General features: G+C 41.7%; 1 protein-coding gene across 3 annotated transcripts in view; it reads right to left on the reverse strand.

Annotated features, from left to right (window-relative positions):
* The window catches only part of LOC126271925 (potassium/sodium hyperpolarization-activated cyclic nucleotide-gated channel 2), a 2360296-nt gene that overhangs the window by 429807 nt on the left and 1910561 nt on the right, over positions 1-19928 (reverse strand). The gene's annotated exons all lie outside the window — the stretch shown is intronic.

Genomic DNA, 19928 nt, shown 5'->3' on the forward strand with positions numbered 1-19928 from the left:
ACATCGTCAATATTTATGCGATCTGTCCACTTGATCTTTTCCATTCTCCTCCAGCACTACATTTCAAAGCTAAGTATTTTTTCTCCTTCTTTCTCATAGTCCATATCTCTGCTCCATACAGTGCAATGCTCCAAATGTAGCACTTTATCACTTTCTTCCTCAATGCCAAACTCAACTCGTTGGTCAGCAGAGTCCTCTTCCTGTTGAAAGCAGCTTTGGACATGGCGATTCTTGCTCGGTTTTCGTTGGTGCAGCGGGCATCCTTTGTGATAAAACTTCCCAGGTACTTGAACTGATTCAAATTTTCCAGTCCCCGATTGTCAACAGTTATCTTAAAGTGTTTCTCACTTTTTGATATGCGCATCACTTTTGATTTTTCGATGTTGATTTCCATGCCGTATTTTCTTCCCGTTTCCACCGAAATCATGTGTTACAGCTGTCTCTGATTTTTGCCGAACACTACTAGGTCGTCAGCATACTTGATGGTGTCGATGAGACGTCGTCCTACTTTGAAGTTCCCGCATCCTTTCAGCGCTTCTCTCGCCAGCTTTTCTCCATACAGGCTGAAGAGACTTGGCGACAGACAACATCCTTGTCTCACTCCCGTTCCTATTTCCACACTGTTCGTTTCTCCACAGTTCAGTCGTACCTTTACCCTTCGTCCCAGGTACAAGTTCCTTATAAGTCTCCGATCCCTCCAGTTGACTCTTATTTCCTTAAGGATGTTCATCACTATAATCCAATTGACTCTGTCGAAGGCCTTCTGCCAGTCTATAAAACAAGCGCAAACTTCTTTCGCTGACGGCCAAAACTCACTCTGACAATATCCTCATCATGCCAATGGCGTCTCTGGTCCCTTTTCTTTCCTGAAGTCAAACTGGTCTTCTCCCATCAATTCTTCATTTTATTTTCCAACCGTCTATTTAGTATTCTTGCAATGATCGTTGCCACATGCGATATCAGACTAATTGTTCTATAATCACTACACTTCTTGGCTTGCTTTTTCTTCTCAAGGGTAACCATTGTGACGTCCAAAAAGTCTTCGGGCCACTCTCCAGTTTCATAGATTTTGTTTATGCTTGCGCTAAAACATAAACAACATAAAAAATCCCTCTGCCCTCACAAGCAGACAGTACTTAAACACGAAGACGCGACTCTCAGCGGTTTGTGAGAAATTCAAGTTTGAAAATTATGGGCGTGCTTATCGAGTACGTTTGCAGGGCCGCCAGTGTTCATATTATCCGCAGCGGATTAAGTATGTACTTAGTTTCATAAGCACGAGGTCTCTCGATTGTGTCTCGCTGCCAGTAGTTTATTTTTCGCTCCCATGTAATTCTAACTACAGATTCATGATGACCGTGAACAGTATCAGTATCTAATCATTCATTTACTGTTTTCCTAACTTCCACATGCAACAGGGAGAAAATATTATTTTCTTAAGGATATTGCAAATGAAAGAAGGTTACACGAGAACGTTCAATCAAATCACTGCACTGATTTTATTTATATTACTGTGACATGTAGAATGCATAAACTATGCAGTACTGTACGAACCAGGATAATACTGATTGCAGAAACACAGAAAACAATATATCACGTCATAAAGCAGATGTAAGAAACGCTGAATTTTTGCATGTCTTTTCTTCAGTGTATCTGTAGCAAAACAAATCTGATTTACGTTTGTAAACGGTTCTCGGTTGTCACAATTTTGAGGCGTAACACGCATACCGAAGCGCAGCACCGAATGTTGGTGCACGCAATTCACGTGAAGTAGTACCGGCAGCGAGAATTCAATCCACAGACCTATCGCAAATGATTCTACTAGCTTACTCGTTCAGCTACGAACTCCGTGAAAACCAGTGGTCCTGGAAAGCTTACAGCACAGGCACGGCTATTATTTTCCAACTTGATGTTCTCTAAAACGTTTGAGGCTGCGTCTTGCTGCTTACAGATGTTTGTCCTAGTTGTGCCTTACACATTCTGGCAATATGAATCAAACCAGTGGGGGGACGTACGTACAGTCGTCCGTCCTGTCAGCAAGCTGAAAGGAAGAACAGGGAGTAATTTCTAAATGAAAACACCACCATTTGACTGTATTGTTGTTTATTTAATTATGACCTAGGTTTCGGCCTTTAATGTCATTTTCCAGTGACTGAGTTTATATCATTAACATATACTGCACGACATCAAGCTCAAAATTAGTCTTAAATTAAAAAATATTCGCTCCCCACGAAATGCCAGATGTAAAATCACCACCTTGTAAAAAGATCAGTAAATAATCGTGGGAACACGTCATATTTAAGAAAAACAGATTTACTTTGGTATATTTACAGATCTTTTTACAGGAACCGTGAATAATAGTGGGAACACTCATATTTAATAAAAAAAAGGTTTGCTTTGGATCTTTTTGCAAGATAACGATTTTACACCTGGCATTTCGTGGGAAGCGAATAATTTTTAATTTATAGCTAATTTTGAGGTTGATGTCTTGCAATATATGTTAATGTGTGTGTGTGTGTGTGTGGGTGGGTGGGTGTGTGTGTGTGTGTGTGAAATCTTATGGGACTTAACTGCTAAGGTCATCAGTCCCTGAGCTTACACACTACTTAACCTAAATCACCCTAAGGACAAACACACACAACCATGCCCGAGGGAGGACTCCAACCTCCGCCGGGATGAGCCGCACAGTCCATGACTATAGCGCCCTACACCGCTCGGCTAATCCCGCGCGGCAATATATGTTAATGACATAAACTCACTCACTTGAAAATGGCATATAAGAACTAAACCTGGGTCGTAATTAAACAAACAACAATAAAGTCAAATGGCGGTGTGTTCATTTAAAAATTATTGTATGACGGTTGCTCAGAAACATCAAAAAAGAAAGAAAAAAAGGGGATTAACTTTCTGTCGCTGACGATGTTGTTGAGAGTGGCCACAAGGGGCCACTGGGGCAAAGATAAAAGGAGGGTAATCAGCTGTGTCCTTTACAAAGAAATAGTTCCGGAATTTGTAGTAAGTGATTTAGAGAAAACACAGACAACTAGATTCGTCTAGCTCGGTGGGGACTTGAACCTCTGTCCTCCCGAATACGAGTACATCATACTGATAAGATTTTCTTACGGAGGGCAGCCAGTTATCTGACCGAACACGCTGAGCTACCGTGCTGGCTCCATTAAACCACGAGCTGCGGACTACACGTACAGAAGTAATACTTTTTTCTTTTTCTTTTTAAAAACGAGATTACGAGCTTTCTGCCAGCGGAGCAGTGCGAAAGTGAGCACGTCCCACATCAGCCAGAGGACAGCTTGCCACACGTAGGAAAACATGCACAAAAAAAAACCTGCGGTCACATGTACCGTCGTCCTACAGAATGAAGTGAAAATGTATTCAATGTACGAAGTTAAGAGTTTCTAGAAATCAGGTACCAGGGGAAATAGGCGAGCAAAAAAGTCTGTACTACAAAGGTGAACTCGCATAGGGACTTCCAACTCGTCGTCTGTTCGCTGCCAGGCCAGTTGGAGCGCTACAAGTTAATCTGACCATTATCTCGTTTCTTATTGGCAGGTTTTTAGTTTTCCATGTTTGTTTTCGTTTGGTAGGTAACAGAAATTGATTTAATCAGATTGTGCTTCTGATTACGACTTTTCGTATGTATTGCATTACTTCAATTGCATTGTAAATATGTTGCTCGTTTTTTGAATGTTTTCAGCTCGAATCCATATTGTCGAGTGGGGTATATGATTCCATATTAGTTTTTGTTTCATGTAAAACAGATACTGCTTCCGTTGCATGGTGTTTTGTGAACTACCGTATTTGTTATTGCTAACGAATCTGTATGTGTGAACTGCTCGATTTAAATACATCGTAAGTATACTGCTTTTACTCTTTTTAATTTTTTGCATCCGTTTTCCGTACTTTCTCGCATTTAATGGAGAGCTCCAAGTTAGCAGGATTTGACAGTACTGGTATTCAACTTTATTACATCTTGTCACTGAAAGAATATGCAGCTCAGCCTTTAATGGCGTTGCCTTTTGCCACTGAGTGGCATGCAATTCACAGTGGCTTGCAGATGTAGATGCACATGAATATGCTTTGTAATCTTGCTGAGTAAAGCATTCTCGCTTGCAAATGCTAAAAATGGGACGGCAGTTAGCAAATGTTTTCATACGTTATTAACGGGTACTGCAAACGGTACACTTTAGAATAAGTCAATGAAAATTTCGATGACCTCCTTTAAATACGAGAGTTTGAAAAAAGGATGGGAACAAAAATAACCTAGAATATGAGCAATATACTTACAATGCCTTTAAATTTAACAGTTCACACACGGATTCGTATGCAATAACAAACAGATATGAGTGCACAAATGCGAAGAAAACAGTTTCGGTTTTATATGAAATTAAAAAAAAAAACATGGAATCAATTACCCCACCTAATAGCAAGAATGAGAGCAAAAATTAAGCAGAATACGGGTTAAATATTTACAATGCTATTCAAAGAGTGCCGTACACACAAGAAGATCGGAATCAGGGACATAATTTCCACAGCCACACAGCAGAAACTTTTACCACCAGAGTATCAGACCCAATCAGAAAGCATAAGTGAAAGATATTATCATCGAGTACTCGTGTTTCGAAAAGCAAGAATGCCGAGTGTCACGCCATATTTTCCAGAATTCGAAGTTCACTGCCAAGGCACTCGGAGCGCTGCTAACGGTCTCTGTTTCCACATCTTAATATGGGCTTCGCCCTTTCTGATATTGTGGTGTTCTGTGGCTCGTCCTGATAATAAATAATTTAGCACCGAAAGGAACAGCTGAGAGAGAAAAATGTAGGGGAGGGGGGGGGGGGGGGGGGAAATAGGTAATCGAAAACATTTCTTGTAGTACAGGTGTTTGGTTGCGACAAGCCAGATGTTTACAGTCGAACTAAGCGTCAAAAGGTTACATCTCTTACAACGAAGTCTTTCTTCATTCGTCAATAGGGTGAAAATCACTTGGAGAAACATTTTGTTGGTACAGACGACTCAGCCATTTCCTAGCCAAATACTACAAGAATTTTGAAGTAAAATTTTCATGGTAATGGTTAATAGGATTTGACTTAATTCCAAGGGCATTAGACATTAATTCCCATTCTACAGCTCGGATTCATCGCTGGAAGATTTTCATGTCTTTGTCAAGCTGGAGAAAGACGTTCGCGGCTGTCTTTACTTGGGGCGAGGAAGTGTTGGACTCTGGCCATCTCCTCTACTACTCTGTTGGCGGACCAAAGACATCTGTAGTAGAGGCGCAAGACCATCTTGTCTCGGTATCCGATCAATGCACTGACTTTCGGGAAGATTATTATTCTTGACAAAACGTTCCACAGAAATTTTGACGGTTGAAAAGTTTTGACGGCATCGCCCAGAAGTAATGTTTTTCAGAAACGGCAGCGTAGTTTGCTTTCTTAGCAGTGCCGATTTCAGGGGGCACTAGAGCGGATTGTGTCGCCGTGATTCTGGCGCGTCGACTTGTTGACGACTGAATTACGACGCAGACTAGGGTCACCTTGTGCGGTCAGCATGTTTTCCTACGCGTGACAAGCCGTCCTCTGGCTGATGTGGGACGTGCTCACTTTCGCACTGCTCCGCTGGCAGAAAGCTCGTAATCTCGTTTTGAAAAATAAAATGAAGAAAGTATTACTTCTGTACGTGTAGTCCGCAGCTCGTGGTCTAATGGAGCCAGCACGGTAGCTCAGCGTGTTCGGTTAGAGAACTGGCTGCCCTCCGTAAGAAAATAACTGATTCGACAGTGAGCCTGAAGGAGTATCTTGTGACGTCCGCCTGACCAAATGATGGGACCTATTACGAACTAAATGAAGGGAAAAAAGTGGTTAGCATTGCCTAGGGTCCTGGGTTTGATTCCCTGCCAGATCGAGGATTTTATCCGACTGGGAATTGGTTATCCATGTTGGTGTGATCGTTTCATGTCATAATCATCATCATTATCATCGACGCGCAACTCGTCTAAGTGGGGCCAAATACAGCGAGTTGCACCAGATGCAGCTACAGGCGTTTCCCTATTTATAATGCCATACGATCATTTCATTTCCATATTTGCAGTTTTTTTTCAGAGAAAAGATTCTAATGCTAGTAATGTGTTTCGACTGGTCGCAGAAATGTTAGCTCTTGGATAGCTTATGCCAGTCAATTGCAAAGTCTATAAGTTATGTTCTCATGACCTTGTAATTTATTTGGATACAAAATTTAATATTTCAGAACACATAATAATTCAGAACACACAATAATTCAGAACATTTAATAATTCAGGACACATAAAACGTAAAGCGGTAAAGACCATGTAAGACGGATGATAGAAAAACAGTTTTTAAGGTTCGTTACAAAACAACATCAAAACAATTTGCAGTTACTGTACGGTTGCGCATTTGAAGTATTAAACATTTGTGAAAAGATTTTCCTAGAAACTCATGTTTTCTATGGGCAAGTAATGTCTGAACTGAGAGCCACCACAAAAAACGCGTAATTCAGACCTGGATAATGTAGCAGAACATTTTTATACTAATGACTTTTCGCCGAAGCTATTAACAGTTGTATCTGAACTCGCGAGAGTTCTCTCTCTCTCTCTCTCTCTCTCTCTCTCTCTCTCTCTCTCTCTCTCTCACACACACACACACACACACACACACACACACACACACTAATATGTACATATACTACATAAAAATCAACTACTTTTTAGCTTTACATATTTAAACTCAGCTATTGCATGAAACGCACATGCATCGTTGTCGTTACGGTCTTCAGTCCAAACACTGGTTTGGCGCAGGTCTTCACGCTAGTGTATACTCAGCAAGCTTCTTCATTTCTGAGTAACTACTGCAACCTACTCTCATTTGCACGTGCTTATCGTATTGATGCCTTGGCACGCCTCTACAGTTTTATCCCCCACATCTCTGTTTCTCACTTGAACTATTCCTTGATGTCACGGAATGTCTCCTAGGAACCGATTCCCTCATGCGGTCAAGTTGTGCCATAAATTTATTTTTGTCTCCAATTCAATTCATCATCTCCTCAGTACCCGATCTACCGATGTAATATTCAGCATTCTTCTGTGACACACGTTCCAAAAGCTTATATTCTCTTCCTGTCTGAACAGCTGATCATTTACGTAAACTAAAACTGCCCCAGTTTGTGATCTGAATTGTTGTTGTTGTTGTTGTTGTTGTTGTTGTGGTCTTCAGTCTGAAACCTTCCCGTCTAATATTGGATGTACGTTTGCTTGCTGACTGAACGCTGCGTCTCTTAAAATCTTTTAACTGCTGCTCTGTCAAGACTACCTGCTGATTATTACGACGAAACATAAAATGTGTTGTCGCCGTGGCCCTCAGTCGTTACCTGAAATTATTAAGACTGATTCTTACCTTTAATTATTTATACTGGATCGCCATCTGACTGCTACAGCAAACTGTGGAATGAATATACTTACTTCTCTTTAACATAATTATAAGCTGCTGGTGGAGTTTCATAATACTTTGTGACTGGAATTCTTTAAGTTGAAGTTAATTTAGATTTGATAAAAGCTGAAGCTCAGTTTAGACTTTTCTTTTAAGATAACAATAAATTCCGTAAAGCATTTACGTGAATGATTTTGGGATAGAAAATTCTTAATGCATTTAATCTGGTAGAAGTTAACTATATTCTGAGAACGATCTTGACAAACAATTACAAGGGGTATAGTTCTTTACAAAAATTCTTAAAAACTAGCATTGCGCTACATATAGCGAGTGGCTGGCGAGCACACCGCTTCTTTCAAAGTGTTAATTCATACCTCGCTTACAGCGACCTCCTCTCATGTCTCGCTAGCTACGACTGCCTCGTCTCACATCTTACTCGCAACTGCCCGCTTCCAACGCTCAATGCTACAAAAGTGCGGTCTCGCCGCCAACAATGGTTTTTTTGGTGCAGACAATCCCTGCTACCATTACAGATGTATTACTGCGCGCTGTTTCCCGCTCTTTCTCAAAATGTATCTATGCGCGGTTTCCCGCTCTTTCTCAATAATACACAATGCAATTTAATTAACAAAACAATTCAAATAAGAAACAGTTCAGATAATTACATGCTAAAACAGTTTAAATACGCCTATTACATAATTACAAGTCGTGAGACTGGTTTGATGCAGCTCTCCATGATATTCTATTCTGTGCAAGCTTCTTTATCTCCCAGTACCTACTGCAGCCTACATCCTTCTGAATCTGCTTAGTGTATTCATCTCTTGGTCTCCCTCTACGATTTTTACCCTCAACGCTGCCCTCCAATATTAAATTGGTGACCCCTTGATGCCTCAGAACATGTCCTAGCAACCGATCCCTTCTTCTAGTCAAGTTGTGCCACAAATTCCTCTTCTCCCTAATCCTATTCAACACCTCCTCATTAGTTACGTGATCTACCCATCTAATCTTCAGCATTCTTCTGTAGCACCACATTTCGAAAGCTTCTATTCTCTTCTTGTCTAAACTATTTATCGTCCATGTTTCACTTCCATACATGGCTATACTCAATACAAATACTTTCAGAAACGACTTCCTGACTTTTAAATCTACACTCGATGTTAACAAATTTCTCTTCTTCAGAAACGCTTTCCTTGCCATTGCCAGTCTACATTTTATATCCTCTCTACTTCGACCATCATCCGTTATTTTGCTCCCCAAATAGCAAAACTCCTTTACTACTCTAAGTGTCTCATTTCCTAATCTAATACCCTAATGATCTGAATTAATGTGTTGAAAATATGAAATATGTGGTTTTTGTTTCTCGTAATAGTTCGTCCTATGGTGTTTAAAACAACAATCGTGAAGTATCAAATTGACTTCCTTATACACACATCATAAAAAGTTTTGCATCATCCCGGTTCCCAGAACTCCTGAAAATAGACGTTAACTGGATATTGTATCACAGACACAGTCCCTTTGACTGTTCAGAGATATCACGAAACCCGCCCGAAGATGAGCAGCGCCTATTAGACGGAGGTGGTCCGACAGCCGATCAGTTCCAGTCATTCCACCAGGAAGGAGGTACACGGCTAGCGTTTTCTGTAGTTCAACCATGTCTAGATGGTCAATACCGCGGTTCGATCGCGTCCGCGTTGTTACTTTGTGCCAGGAAGGGCTCTCAACAAGGGAAGTGTCCAGGCGTCTCGGAGTGAACCAAAGCGATGTTGTTCGGACATGGAGGAGATACAGAGAGACAGGAACGGTCGATGACATGCCTCGCTCAATCCGCCCAAGGGCTACTACTGCAGTGGATGACCGCAACGGATTATGGCTCGGAGGAACCCTGACAGCAACGCCACCATCTTGAATAATGCTTTTCGTGCAGCCACAGGACGTCGTGTTACCACTCAAATTGTGCGCAATAGGCAGCATGATGCGCAAATTCACTCCCGACCTCCATGGCGAGGTCCTTCTTTGCAACCACGACACCATGCAGCACGGAACAGATGGGCCCAACAATATGGCGAATGGCTCACTCAGGATTGGCATCACGTTCTCTTCACCGATGAGTGTCGCATGTTCTCTAGACATGAACCGTATCGAACATGCCTGGGATAGATTGAAAAGGGCTCTTTATGGACGACGTGACCCACCAACGACTCTGAGAGGTCTACGCCGAATCGCCGTTGAGGAGTAGAATAACCTGGACCGACAGTGCCTTGATGAACTTGTGGATAGTATGCAACGACGAAAACAGGCATGCATCAATGCAAGAGGACGTGCTAGGGGGTATTAGAGATGCCGGTGCGTACAGCAATCTGGACCACCAACTCTGAAGGTCTCGCTGTATGGTGGTACAAAATGCAATGTGTGGTTTTCATGAGTAATAAAAAGAGCGGAAATAATGTTTATGTTGATCTCTATTCCAATTTTCTGTACAGATTCCGGAGCTCTTGGAATCGAGGTGATGCAAACATTTTTTTTTTGATTTGTGTGTAAATAAGACGGAGACAAAAGAAAAATCGTTTTAAAAGTGATAATAATACCAAGAGTCATTTTCAGGTGCCTGGTGCAAGTCTTCCACTCTTACGGTTGGAAGCTACTTCGTAGACTTGCACCCCTTTACCCTGCCCCAGCAAACCCACCGGGAAAAGGAGACCCACAGTTTAGCGTGGAATACGAAACATGTTTCGTTCCTGGCATATCAGCGGTAAAGGCGAGAATAAAGGCAGACTGAAAAATTTAAAGGCCTGACCGGCGTTCAATCACGCGACCGTTCGGTTACCAAACGTGCTCTATACCACTAGATCATCAAGTCCGACCGTAAATGTGACTAAAACTATTTACAACAGTCTGCGAAATGTGTAGGAAAGCAACTTGGAAGTAAGTCTGCAGCGTTGTCTAGTTCCGAAATCCTAGAGAGTGACGTTAGATTGCTACACTAAAATAATAGAGCCAAGGTTATCGACCGTAATAGCATTATGAAGAACCTCACTAGCAAAATTAGGGGAGCAAACTTCCTGAGAATTTAAATCTTGAGCCTATTTGCACTCTGCTGCATTAGTGTGAGGTGGGAAACCTCAGTCCAGTACTGTGAATAATATACGTTTGCACATAAACAGTCCTGCACCAGGTACCTAAAGAATCTGCACTAAAATAGGGGTGGGAAACATCGTCTGCAAGGGACGGTATGGTTCGATTCCCGGCGGGATCAGGGATTTTCTGTGCCTCGTGATGACTGGGTGTTGTGTGTTGTCCTTAGGTTAGTTAGGTTTAACTAGTTCTAAGTTCTAGGGGACTGATGACCATAGATGTTAAGTCCCACAGTGCTCAGAGCCATTTGAACCAAGGGACGTTATTATTACGACTGTGAGTGTTGATAAATCAAAATAAAACAGTTTCCGCATCAGTCACTTGTTTATTTTGCTACTGCGCGTTTCGACGATTCACACCATCATCTTCAGGTGGAGAACTGTTTATTTACATAGCTCGTGTTGGTGAACTGTACAGAATTCTTTTCACAGTAGCAGAGCAACGGCAATGTAAGTTACTTTGCGTCTTTTGCTAACTATAAAAACTGTTTAATTAGGAATGGTACTCTTGAGGTTAAAAACATGAATTTCTGACAGTGAATAGTACTTCCAGGGACTGTAGAATTGTAAAAAGCCTGCAGACTTTTGTACTTACAAGGACCATTGAGTTGCAAAAAATCTACTGACTTTTTACAACTCTACATATTCCTGTAAGTACAATTCACTGACAGAAGTTAATGTTGCAGACTTTTTGCAACTATACTGATCCTGTAAGTACAAATTCATTGTCATTGTTTGTCAACAACAAAAATGCCTTTTATAAATAAAAAAGTTATCACTAGCAAAAGACGCAAAATAACCTACACTCCCTTGGTCTGCTACTGTGAAAAGACGTCTGTTCCCTTCATGTAAATACACAATGCTCCGCCTGAAGATGATGGTGTGAACCATCGAAACGTGTAGTAGTAAAATAAACAAGTGACGCAGAAGTTGTTTTATTTGTACAGACAATTACGGTCTCGCAGTTCACAATAGGCATCAGTGACACGCCCAGGCATCCGAGCGCGTTAACGCACCGCTTCTGGGCTACAGGGGCAAGCCTGCTCCGGATTGAACCCGCCCCACGGGTTAACGACGAGGTCTGTTGAGTCAGCCGCCCTGGGTATAGTTTCTAGGGGGCTTCACACACTCAGCTAGGTAAATACAGAGCTGGTGCCCACGTCCCACCTTAGATACATGCTACGCAAACACTTAAAAAACGTTCCCACAGTTGAACGTCAGATTACTTCTTGAAGAAGTGGTGGCGTTAGGAAGCGAATTCTGTCACCAAAACCCGTATAACGATGCCGACCTCGTAGAGTAACGAAAAAATGCGTGGAAGAACACAAGACTCATCAATGAAGTATTATTGTGACTGATGCAAGTCTTTCAGAGACATTAGTATATACAGCCGAATTCCTCGATCCATTGAGTGCATTCTTGAATATTGTAAGACTGTACTTCTTTTTGAAAATAAACAGTTCCATTTTTTCTGATTTCAATAATCTGTTATCCTGTTCATTGATGGAACTTTGACTTCTTAATGTGCTGTGTTCTGTTTAGGCCAATTTGCTCTATCTTCAAAAGCTACTGTGTAGGGCAAAGATGTATAGGTATAATAGGCTTAAAGTCGTTGTGAAAATCCCGTCTGTACGGAACTGGCATCTACAGGTCAGGTAGGAATATGTGTGATGGAATTATAGCAGAGCAGTAGATGCCGTTTAATCCTGCCGCGCGGAACCTGTAGTGTAGGGAGAGGAAACATACTTAAAGTGCTAGATTATGTGCGCCAGACAGAAATTAGCGATTTAGCAAGGGGGGAGGGGGGGCGTTACCCTTCTTGGGAGACGGGGACTTGGGGGGGGGGGGGGGGGTTCAGCAGGCAGCGGCGGAAATCCGCTTAGGTCAGAGCCGGCGGCAGACAGCAAACGGCTGCGCCGCCTCGGCAGTTCGCCACCCGGCCCACGCTTCGGCGGAACAAATCCGCCTCACCGCAGATTAAACAGCGCTGTGGATTGCTACACTGATCTTGAGGAGAGCCACTTAGAGACAAGTTCCAGCCACAGAGCCGGGAACGCGTTTACCTGCACAAGACTGAAACGTTCTCTATTAGCCATTCTAGGTGACTCACTGTAAGTACTCGCTTCTTCTCACTATCCTCTAACTTCGTTAATGTTTCATTCTGGCAGTTATCCTGTCCTCCTTTCCTCGTCTGCATTTTTCGTAGTTCCTCTTCTATGTCGTTAGTCTGTCGACTGCTTCGGAACTGTTCTGAATCAATCCCTTCCTCGTGCTAACATTTTCATCTCTGCACATAAATTATTTCATCATTCTCAATAATGTGTTTCACGCATTATGTATAAATAGCATCCACAATCATCTCAGTTATTCCCCGGGCCGGGGATTTTCTCCGTGTTTGTGTTGTTCTCATCATTTCGTCATCATTCGAGAAAATGGCGAGACTGGACAGTGAAAAGATTAGAAATTTGTACGGGCGCTGACAAGCACGGCGTTTAGCCCCTACAAACTAAACTGATCATCATTATGATCAATTTCTCCCTTACTGACCATTCCTGCGCAGTTGATATGTTTCCTCGGTATCTTAATATATTTCCAGTGTCTCGTTGTATTTCCCAGTAACCTGCCACTTCCTGAGGTAAAAGTCTCTCTTGGCTTTGATTTTGTTTGCTTCTTTTTTCGAATGCTTCTTCATTCGCTCCTTCTGCTACAGCTTGTTTGAAACCTACGCCACTTGTAAAACTCTAATCAACTCGCTCAAGTACAGTGGTATGAATGGGACAGTGCTCAAATGGTTTAAATCATACCTAACTGGAAGAGTGCAGAAAGTTGAAATAAAAAGTTCACATAATATGCAAAAAACTGGTGATTTCTCAAACTGGGGAACAATCAAGAATGGGGTGCCGCAAGGTTCGGTCTTGGGTCCTGTGCTGTTCTTAATATATATTAATGACTTGCCATTCTATATTCACGAAGATGCAAAGCTGGTACTGTTTCCCGATGATACAAGTATAGCTATCACACCCGACAGACAAGAACTAACTGGTGAAATTGTAAAAGATGTTTTTCAGAAAATCATTAAGTGGTTCTCTGCAAATGGGCTCTCATTAAACTTTGACAAAACACAGTATATACAGTTCCACACAGTAAATGGAATGACCCCATTAATAAATATAGACTTCGATCAGAAATCGGTAGCTAAGGTACAATCATCAAAATTTCTATGTGTACGCATTGATGGGGGGTTGAACTGGAAAAAACGCACTGAGGATCTGCTGAAACGTTTGAATTCAGCTACTTATGCTATTAGGGTCACTGCAAATTTTGGTGATATACATCTGAGTAAATTAGCTTACCACGCCTCTCTGCTTTCGTATGGCATCATATTCTGGGGTAACTCATCATTGAGTAAAAGAGTGTTCACTGCGCAAAAGCGTGTAATCAGAATAATTGCTGGAGCTCATCCAATATCATCCTGCAGACACTTATTTAAAGAGCTAGAAATCTTCACTGTAGCCTCACAATATATATATTCATTTATGAAATTTGTTATTAACAATTCGAACGAATTCAAAAGTAATAGCACTGTACATGGCTACAACACTAGGAGAAAGGATGATCTTCACTATTCATGGTTAAATCTAACTTTGGCTCAGAAGGGGGTAAATTATGCTGCCACAAAAGCCTTTGGTCACTTACCTAATAGCATCAAAAGTCTGACAGATAGCCATATAGCATTAAAAAGGAAATTAAAAGAATTTCTTAATGGCAACTCCGTCTACTCATTAGATGAATTTTTGTATACAGTAAGAGGGTAATTTCCCAACATCCACAAAAAAATTGAGTGTCATGTAATATTTTGTCTAATGTAATATCTTGTATAGACACCTTTCATTAATCTGACACGTTCGACATCATTATGAAGTGTCGTTTTCATGATCTATGGAACAAGTACTAATCTAATCTAATCTAGCGCCACCATATATTCACCGTGAAGTAGCTGCCAACATGGAGAAAATACGCCAAGCTCATCACGAAAACCGTCCTCTACACAGGCACGTTCCAGCTAGCTGCAGGAGTTTCCTCAAGATAACTTAAGTATTGCAATCAACAGTAGCTAAAGCAAGAAAATAATTGCAGATTACTCGACTTGAGAATAACTCTCCGCGTCTCTCCCTTCGGAAACCTCCAGCCTGGAATTGGATCTGTCGAGAGCACTGAACCGTCTTCGTTGTGAAATTGGAAGCTCCAGGTGTAACCTCCAGAAACGTCTCTTCCCTGTGCATATCACCAACTGTGTTTGCGCAGATCCACAGATCATGGATCACCTACTCGATAGTCAACTATGCCCTCGATCTTGCACAGAAGAAGAACTTAACTCTTTCTTTCATTTATTTGTAATAGTAATTACTATGTACTGTATTATTTTCTGACTCGAATATAAAAGAAACACATCTCAGATGCTTTCAGTTTTTTCTCGTCCATGACTTTACAAGGTCATCTGCGACCGGACGTTATTCCTGTTACAACAGCGCTTTACAGAAAATGCGGCCGAAAGTTGCGTTCACTATTAGTTTTCAATTCGTGTCAGTTTTATTATTTCTTTCTCTTTAAACGATTCAGCTATATTTTAAAAGCTGCAGATGATGGCATCACACCTATAACAGCTAGGTATGCGATTGGAATGAAGGACTCTTACATTAACAAACAGAATTGTTCTTAAAGGAAAGCTATGCTCACCCTATAGAAGTAGCGTCGGATGCACCAAAGATTCTTTTCAGTTCGTTACATATGGTCTGATTCCAAGAATTCTGTAAGGAGCTTGTATAAATATTTTTTTCTTTTATATTTTTATTACTTTTTACTAATTTTTTTCATTGCATTTAGTAGCAAACGTCCTTACATTTAAATATTACAAATACGTCTATCTGAACATAAACATTTCAACTTGCCTTTAATATCTTTGCTGTAACAGCGCCTGTTTAGACTATCGACACTGAAAAATCGAGTGGTAAGAATGGCGACGACAGAGACAGTTGTCGACAGGACAGCTTGCTTGCTGGGTATGTTTTCACATGTGAGGAAATGGTTAAAACATTTAAAGTAATACATGAAATGTATCAATGTGAACGTGGTTATAGAGTAAATTCAGTACTGTGTGCCGTGCATTCATTTCTGGATTTGCCCGTGACCAAGGGACGCAAATCGATGGGTTACTGGCGAAAAAGTTCAGACGCACGATATCACATTTGAACATTACAAGGACTGTTGTATATGAATAAGCCTTGAACTGTGTTATGTCGTTCAATGCCACGATCAGAGCGAGCATAAACAAATATATAGAGTGTTTATAACTCAGTTAGTACGAAAGTAGCATTCAATTGTGAAAAATGTAAATAACCTATATAAATGTTTGATTTAGCACTGATTGCAGTATATCGTCAAATTTTCCTGCCAAATGATATGAAGCAAGTCTTGATGTATGGTGGGAATTGCTTGTGTTATTCGTCGTCGCATCTCTTCGACGTTTTCCAGAAACGGTTGAGCAAATACTCTGTCCTTAATGTAAAGCCAGACTCAGAAGTCCATTGGCGTTAAATCAGGTAATCGTGGTGGCCAAAATATTGTTCCATCACGCCCAATCTAAGCTGGCACATTCCTATGGAGATATGCAACATCTTTACAATGATGATGTGGTGGCGCGACACCTTGCTGGAAAATAAATTCAGTGCCCATATCCTGTTGTTACTGAGGCATTAGATAGTGTTCACGCAGGATGAGGTAAGACTGCCGAACTTGTTCAACTGCTTCGTCGGAAACTACTGGCCGATCCTAACCTGGCGCCCTATTTGATAAACAGCCAGTTCTGGTGGAAATATTGTACCAACTGATAACAGACGTTGAGGTGGTGGCTTGAAAAATATAATCCTGAATTGTATCGAACTGTAGTAGTGGATCTGGATTCATGAAACCATAAACGACGCTGCGCACGCTCAGCGCCGTTATACGACTCCATGATGGCTATTGGAGTAACTGATGCACGCATGCCAGCCAGCGGTGACGTCGGGAACAGTGTCTGACAGGAATAAAACGCAAAGATATACTGTATTCAGTGCGGTATCAAACATTTCTGTAAGCTATTTACATTTTTCACAATGAAGGTTATAATTTTATAACTAATTTATAAACACCTTGTGCTCCGTAAATACGTTAGTGATTCGTGTTTCAAATTGCGCAGACTCTGTAGCTGCCGTCGTACGACGCCAAGCTTTTGATGACAGCTCCGACGATATGGGAGTCGTGTCACTGCATGGAACAGACGTACAAGGTGAGTCAGACGGAAAAGTTCATGCTCTGAAGGGTGATAGTAACTATATTAGTGATTCTGAACAAAATGGTTTCCGAAACAGAACACAATTAAAGTACATCATTCTATATTTTCTGTTCTATTCAAATACTGTCATATTTCACTGTCTATCACAGTAGTGCAGAGGAAGTTGAGACGAACAGTTCTATACAGGACACTTGTGGTTTATCAAACTACTTCAGATTGGCCTACAAAAACTACGTACGTTAAAGCGCATGCACGTCGCTCGAAGTTTTCGATATTCTCGAGATCCTTTCGTGCAAACTATTAGTCTTATAGAAAAAATGAATAGGATTTTTTCTATGAATTTTTTCTAGGAAATTTTTGCACTGCGCCACCTTTCCTAGAAGTTCAAGAAAAATGTACAAAAGCGTTCCATATTGGAAACCATTCGGATAAGGGCATATTCCACATGAAGTTTTCTGTTCAGAATCGGTAAATGTACCACCTCTCAAAGCATGTACATCCTGACTCAATTGATATAACAGTTGTGGAGATATTATTTTCAACGGAGAATCGTCAAATATCAGCATCGCGCGTAATCGCCACACCATCTGGGAATTCTATTACGAGATGAGGTGCAGCCAGAGCAGAGATATTTGATACAGACTACTAAACGGGATTAGACACTCAACTGTAAAATTTGAGCCACTTACATACCCATAACTTTTCTATTACTGTCTGAAATAGTAGTCACTCATTCAGTGTATTCGCCATGTTCCACTGATTCCGATTTTTCACGTCATAAATAATTTAAATTCAGTGTACAATAGACAGATTTTTAAACCGCAATAAATGTGCCTTGTTCCGACTGATCGAGAGCCGTAGCGGGCGCTGCATTCAAATGAGGAAACTGTTGTACATGTGTTTGGGGCCGGTTTGTTTACCGTTTTACGGCGGTCGCTTGTATTTCGCTGTTTGACGAGTCAGTCTTTTTCGAATGACTTGATCTCATTTCTGCGTGTTTGCATCGTTGTTATTCAAAAACAATGGTACTCAAAAAAATGTTCAAACGTGTGTGAAATCTTATGGGACTTAACTGCTAACATCATCAGTCCCTAAGCTTACAAACTGCTTAACCTAAATTATCCTAAGGACAAGGAGACACACCCATGCCCGAGGGAGAGCTCGAACCTCCGCCGGGACCAGCTTTAGACTGCTCGGCTAATCCCGCGCGGCTACATTGGTACTATACAGCGTGGTCCATTGATAGTGATCGGGCTAAACATCTCACGAAATAAGCATCAAACGAAAAAACTACAAAGAACGAAACTCGTCTAACTTGAAGGGGGGAAAAAACCAGATGGCGCTTTGGTTAGCCCGCTAGTTGGCGCTGCCATAGGTCAACTGCGTTTTTTTAAAATAGGAACACCCGTTTTTTTACATATTCGTGGTCCAACTAAAACATTATATTTCTTTACGTACTACACGAAAATGTAATAAAAAAATTAAAAAACGCAATTGATATCGGTTTGAACTACGGCAGCGGGCCAACCATAGCGCCATCTGGTTTCCCTCTTCAAGCTAAACAAGTTTCGTTCTTTGTAGTTTTTTTCCTTTGACGCTAATTTCGTGAGATATTTGGCCCGGTGACGATCTATGAAACACCCTATATAGGATCGGAACTTAAATAGTGGCAATTATTTATTGACAACCGATACAAAAGAGTTACATGTTTGCACCTATTACTGTCCTTCAAAGTAGTCACCAGCATTGTGTAGAACCCGGTGCCAGCGATGTGGAAGGCGTATGTTTTGGCTTAAAAAACAGGGTAGCTGTGCCGATTTGTAGGATGCGGCACATCACCTATAGCATAAGGGCTAGACGCCAGATTGTAAAGATGTTTTAATAGTGAAATATTATGTTTAAATGTTAAACTGGAAAATAAAATACCGGTGTTATTTTGAAAATGTGTGCCATCTCTCCAGGATTACCGCTACTGTATTATGATGTTATAGGTCAATAAAAGTGTTCCTCTGATAATCTGACTTTTTTTGCCTTCCCACCAAGCTTCAGTCCCGTAGGGGACGAATTAGCGAGGTTCCGCGGTACGTGGGACAAGAGCCTGAGCCAGGTTTCAAGGTCGCGCCCCCAGTCTGCAGAAACGTTTCAGTGAATGGGCCCGGAGCAGCGGCGTGTGGGCAGACTCAGGCGAGTGTTTGAGGACACGCCGCGACCCCTGGAGGAGCGCCAAGGGCCCGGCAGCGGCGCCTCACGTAGCGCTTCATTTCGTTCGCCGTAACTGTATAATAGCCGGCGTGCAATATTCAGCGCCGCGTGCCATGAATAAGAGAGCCGCGGGGCCTGCGAGGCTACAAAAGGCGCGCGCTGCAAGTTTGATGGCGCCCGCCCTATCAGCGCCGCCTCCTCATTCAGCGCGCCCTTATTTATTGGCCCGCTTTTCAGGCCCGCCTAAGTCGCCCGGCCAGATGCAGCGGGATACTGCCGTGAAGGCGAGAGGCGCGGGGAGGGGAGGGGAGGGGAGGGGAGGTGCCGTGGATATCCCAGTGAGCTTCCGAGCATCCGTCGACCGGTGAATCGTTTACTCTCACATTCCTGTGTTCCGACTTAAGCGCTGTCACTACAGCCGGAAAACGCTCTTCGTGTATCCTTCCAGCCAGTAGAGCATCGATTATCCGAAGTAGTTGGGGGACATGGGTGTTCGGAAAACTGGTTTGTTCGGATAATCGAACTGTAAATGTTTATTTGCCAAAAAGATGTACTGTACAGTAAATTTATTCACAAAACAGGCATCTCTTTTAGTATTACAAAGTAACATACAAAGGCAGCTTCAGTAGGAATATATAGTATGTGGCACAGTTTATTAAACAAAAATATATACATACCACTTGTAAACAACATCATCTAGATCTGTGTTAGTGGCGAGCATCATAGTTTTACGGATTGTTGATCCATCAATAGAATCAAGCATAGCTATAAAATTTGCCATGCTCGTCTTTTGTTTTTTTATATCCGTAA

This window comes from Schistocerca gregaria, chromosome 5 (genome assembly GCF_023897955.1).
Source record: "Schistocerca gregaria isolate iqSchGreg1 chromosome 5, iqSchGreg1.2, whole genome shotgun sequence".
In the NCBI taxonomy this organism is placed as follows: Eukaryota; Metazoa; Arthropoda; class Insecta; order Orthoptera; family Acrididae; genus Schistocerca; species Schistocerca gregaria.